Source organism: Haliotis cracherodii, unplaced genomic scaffold (genome assembly GCF_022045235.1).
Source record: "Haliotis cracherodii isolate W230 unplaced genomic scaffold, xgHalCrac1.p SCAF_4, whole genome shotgun sequence".
NCBI lineage: Eukaryota > Metazoa > Mollusca > Gastropoda > Lepetellida > Haliotidae > Haliotis > Haliotis cracherodii.
This window is the reverse complement of record NW_027266297.1, coordinates 40,260,640-40,266,842: the sequence shown is the minus strand read 5'-3', so window position 1 is coordinate 40,266,842 and position 6,203 is coordinate 40,260,640.

Genomic DNA, 6,203 nt, shown 5'->3' with positions numbered 1-6,203 from the left:
TATACACAATGTCGTATGCATTAAATTTGATAATTTCTCAACCCTTGGCAAAAACCTGTTATTATTTGGAATGTATGTTCCACCCATCGGCTCAACATTCTACGTTGCAGCTGAAAAGGTAACCGCCATTGAATTGGTTGACCAGTGGTTGATTGAGCATAGTGACTTAGACTGTGAGGTCATCATCTGTGGGGACCTGAATGCCCGTGTAGGCGGGGGAAACAACCCACCTGAGACACTAACTCAACGTGGCCTCAACAATGCAGCATTCCCCGATGAACCACCCGTTCCAGTAGAAAAGAGACAGTCATGTGATAGTTCTGTAAACGCTTTTGGTCGTAAGCTACTGGAACTGTGTTTCACTCATGATTTATATATCTTCAACGGCAGGACAACTGGAGACAAAGACGGTAGTTTCACTTACATAGCAGATCAAGGATGTAGCGTAATTGATTATTTTATAGGTTCAGTTAATGTTCACAATTGTTGTCAATCCATGTTTGTGGATACAAGAGTTGAGTCAAAACATATGCCTGTATGTCTACATTTGGACATATTTCTCCCTAAAGTATCTACAAGTGATGATTATCTTTCCACCAAAACACACAAATATAAATGGAACCCTCGTAAGCGTGATGTGTTTATAGGAAGTATAACAAATCTATGTCCATCCTTCAACGAGCTCATCGATCTTTTAACTTTTGATTTCAATCTTGCCCTCGAAAAATTTGTTAATGTTGTTCTTTGTGCCGCTGACTGTATGAAGGTACCTTGTGTTAAAAGTTCACCCCGAAATACGGGTTTTTATAATAGTGAATGCAGACGAGCAAAACGGGAAGCAAGGCGATACATGAGGAAATTCAAAGAGAAGAAATCTAACGAAAATAGGTTAATCTTTTGTAAAATGAGAAACAAGTATAAACATGTTTGCAGAACAGCAAAATCAAACTATCAATTTATGACACGAACAAAACTAAAGCTATCTCTATCTGATTCAACCACATTTTGGAAAGAGTTACGGAGTATATCAGGTCGTAGGGAAACAAAGAATAACATAAGTAAAGAGTGCTGGTTTGATCATTTTACAAACGTTTTTCAGTGTACAGATGTATTACATGCTGAAGTCGAATGTCAATGTGATGAAGATTTTATACTTGATGAGATTGACCAGTGTATTTTGGAGTCGCCGATTACCGACTCAGAAATCCACAAGGCTATAAATCGTTTAAAGAATGGCAAATCCCCTGGTGTTGATGACGTGGCCATTGAAATGCTAAAATGTTGTGAAAATGTAATAACTCCTTTCCTACGAAATTTGTTCAATAAGTTATTTGATTCTGGTTTATTCCCTCAGAACTGGACGAAAGCTATTATCCTTCCACTACACAAGAAAGGTAACAAAAATAATCCGGATAACTTTAGAGGGATATCTCTATTGTGTACAATTAGTAAGGTTTACACAAGTGTCTTAAACTCTAGACTTACAAACTGGGCTAATATAAGAAGTAAATTACCTGAGACACAAGCAGGCTTTAGACAGGGATATTCTCCTACTGACCACATATTCACGTTGAATGCAATTGTTAACAAATGTTTATCGAAAAGAAAAGGGAAATTATACGTTGCTTTTGTGGATTTTAAAAAAGCCTTTGATTCAGTAAATCATCTTAAACTATGGGAGTGTCTGCACGATGCAGGCTTGAGTGGTAAGATGATGAGAGCACTTAAGGGAATCTATGCCTCCGTGAAAGCGTGTGTGAGATGTAATGATAACATTTATACAGAATATTTTGATTGTCCTAACGGAGTTAAACAAGGCTGTATAATAAGCCCTCTATTATTTTCCTTTTTCATCAATGAACTGTCAAATGATGTTTCATCACATGGGAAACACGGCGTACAATTATTTCCTGACTTGTTTGAAATATTATTATTATTGTTTGCCGACGATGTTATTCTTGTCTCTGACACAGTAACTGGTTTACAGAACCAACTTAATATTCTTGATAACTTTGCAGATTCACATGGATTAACGGTTAATTTAGATAAAACGAGTGTTGTTGTATTTAGACGAGGAGGGCGGTTATCTGTTCATGAGAAATGGTTCTATAAAGGCAAACGTATTTCAACCGCCAACTCCTATAGATATCTTGGGTTTGTATTCTCATATACATCAAAGATGAACCAATGTGTTTCAGATCTAGCATCAAGGGGTAAACGAGCTTTAATGGAAATATTTCGCAATTTACGGAAGATTGGTTTTGTTGACACTTCAGTTTTCTTTAAAATATTTGATACTCAGATTCAACCTATTCTTTTATATGGTGCGGAAATATGGGGTGTAGACAGATTTGAAAAAATAGAACAAGTGCATATTATGGCTTGTAAGAAGTTTCTTAACGTTGGTTTGCAAACCCCAAATGCTATTGTGTATGGGGAATGCGGTCGGTACCCATTACATGTAAATGCTATGTGTCGTTCTGTAAAGTATTGGCTAAAACTGATTGAAATGGACGAAGATAGGATACCAAGAAAATCTTATAATATGCTTGTATATAACGACAAGTGTGGTCGTCATAACTATGCTTCTTCTATTCGTTCCATATTATTTTCTCACGGATTCGGAGTAGTTTGGCTCAGTCAAGCTGTTGGCGACAAACCATCATTCATGAATAGTTTTAAAAACGTTTTGATAAATATGTTTTACCAATCATGGAATAGTACTATCAAGGCTAGTTCTAGGTACATTCTGTATAAAGAATTTAAAAGTCTCCTGGAACCAGAAAAATACCTTTCCATTATTACTGAAATAAAATATCGAAATGTTTTGATAAGGCTTAGAGCCGGGCTACTAAGACTTAAGGTAAACGAAGGTAGATGGGCTGATATTGACTTACGTTTACGACTCTGCCCCATATGTGAAACAAGTATAGAGAATGAATATCATTTTACTTTAGAATGTGAATATTACAACGATATTAGACATCTGTATTTACCAACAACATTTTGCAATAATCCAAATATGCATAAATTTAAAACGCTACTGTCATCTTCGTGTAAACAATTACTTGGAAAACTATGTAAATACCTGTATTACAGCTATGAAAGAAGACGTAATTATGAAAAGCCTGTAAACCTGTAAATTTGTACCTGACATTACCTTTTTTCATGTACCACACTATTTCAAATGTATGTATTGTATATGGGCCAGTGGCCTTGGTACAAAAAATAAAGACTTCTATGCGAGTAAAGTAGTGTTATGTACAACCGCAATGTATGAGCAACTGTATTCTGTGTAAAGGTCAGTGGTCTGTCTTTCCTTTATAAAGACCGAAAACCCACTGAAAACACTAAACTCAACCCATGCCACTTCTTACAGTATCTTCCAGGGTGTTCGCGTTCAATTTTATGAAGGTTACATGTTGTATTATCAATGTGCAGCAAGTCAATTTAACAGCGTTCGGTTCCAAATTCAACTAAATTTACAGGTAACCTTGCTCCCCATTGTTAAATACAGTAAGTATCTCTCTAAGATCTTCCATGGCGATTTGCCTTGTCTTGATCTTTTAAATGTTAATAGTGAACACCTATAAGAGTCAATACCTCGATTTGCATCTACAAGAGTGCCCATAGTAAATACATGGCACTTTTTATGGATGGCAACTTCTTTAATTCCTTTGTCACGGCGTTTCAAAGCTAATTCTTGCTCCTTCATCAGGTGAATGCATAAAAACTTCATGTATTCATGTTCTTCCAACTTCTTAATGCCTATCAAAGACTTCGTCCATAGCAAATAGTGATGCTATAGAAAGGACGAGGTAGGATGTGGCCTTATTTGGTCGATAGGAGATGGCTTATTTAAGTAACCATGTCAGCCTTTACAAACTATTTTGAAAGTAATGAAGGGTGTTCATATGAATGGGGATTTGACTTTGTACATGTTAACACGTGCCCGTGTCGAAAATGATGTCCGATGCAATTTTGACTTGTACCATGTGTTCCCGTGTTTTGTTTTCTTTTGCAGGTGAACAATTGACTTGCCTTTTTTGTGTTTGTGACGAGTGTCATCGGTAGGACAGGATACGCTCACCTCTTCGCGAACACATGGTATCATTACTGATAGTGGTTCATAAACACATGTTCATGATATAGTCGGAATTGTACAATCGACTCTGCTTTATGCAGCGATTTCTAGTGGATATCTGAAGGGTTTTGTTGCTGTATTTATAAGAACAGTACGCCTAAGATGTGAGGATTCCATGGAGAGCTGTTTAAATATTTGAACATGAGCAAGTCTTTGACCAAGGCTTATTACCTTAGTACATAACCACTAAAGTCTAGTCTACCCGCTGTGAGTTACATGGTTACAGGGTTTCACCAAACGTCTCAGATCTGCCTCACGATTTAACTGAAATATTGTTCAAGGTCGTAGTAAACCAAACGCATGTACTCACAACACAGTTGTATAGCTGGACCAAATTTTGAAATGAAACAACATAAAGATAAAAAAAACCTTTATTTCCCTTTGTGGAAACTGACAAACATATATAAACATATATAAGAATAATTATGACACATATAAATTTACTTCTCATTAAATAATAAGATTCAAAGGTCACCGCTTTTCTGTGAAAGCATCGACAACTGAGTAGTCAAAGCATGGCACAAAAGGTTGTTTCTTTACTTGATATTACAGCAAAGATGATTCACATCAAGGTGCTAAATGAAGGAAAAATCTCTAAAATAAACGGAAATACATTTGTATAAATACACAAACAATTCAATAACAAATTTGTTAACCAAACAGTGGAAAGAGTAGAGTTCCTCCAAACAAAAGGAGAGTAAAAGATGTTTGTGTCTTAAAGTTACTGTCAACGACTGTAGTGATACATAAATGTTTATTACCAGTGAGTATATATGAAGGTGCAAGGATGAATTCTTACCTCATATATCAGCTGTCATGTCAACTACATGTGACCACACACAGCCTTGCTAACTGCTAATTGGCATAATTGTTTTCACAGAGATAATTATGTAGCTCTAACAAAAGAGTAATAAAAAAATATAAAAAATAAAAATATTTGTTAGTTGAAGTAAACCTGTTACCTTATCTACATATAACAAGAATCATTAATCATATAAGAGGATGATGCCGTATATCCCCAGAGGAGATGTGCATGTATGCAATACTACATGAGTCCTTTGTACAAAATATAAATGGACGGGTTCAAACGTGGACAATGCTGTCGGTGGACGATGACAGGGGATATACATGATGTGTATAATGGAATGTATTGGATGATTAACTGTATCTGGACAAAAGATTCACAACACTTCAGCCCTTCTCTGATTGTTCGTGTCCATTATCACATGGGTGACATGGAGAATGTTTTATTGTTGGAGAAATATAATTTGAAATGTCAAAAGATTTTTGGTCCAATTAGATATTTAAATTTACAATGTCTATGATGCATTTTCATGAAACATCCCTGTCAGACATGGTTGATGATGGAAGGAATTCAGATTTGATATACATGTAATGACAACTGAGGGACCGATTTAAGTATGAATAAATATTTTGCATCAAATTTAATTTTTTGGGCAAATTCTGAAACAGGATAAAACAAAAAATACAATTAGCGAAGAATTCCTTCTTTTTAAGAAATAAACATAGAATCTAGTTTTTATGGAGCTGAGCTTGATACAGAGTGAGTGAGTTTGGGCTGACGCCACTTTGAACAGTATTCCAGTTATATCACAGCAGGTCAGCTTGATGTGGGAGGGAAGCCTGATGTGATGCAGGCCTCAGACATTTAACACTACGTAATGTAGGAACAAGATTCAACCATACCTTTCAGTAGTGATAGGATTAACAAAATGGAGAATGGAAAAATCACAGTTTTTGTCATATTACATTATGATATGGTTGCATAACTTGAGTATGACGAAGGTTAAAATGTAATAGTGAAAAGATGGCAAATTGGTTGATAAGTTTAATACTAATAACAGTAAGTGTATGTTCCTAAACAACATCACAATGATAAAAAAACCAATGAGTGAATATGATGAGGGTAAAACTGTAACTAGTGAAAAGATTCAGTTAATAATACTAATAACAGTAAGTGAACAATATCTCAAATAAGAAACCCACGTGCATCCATCTTTATAATATTTTAGATATTTTAGATTTTAGATATTTTGAG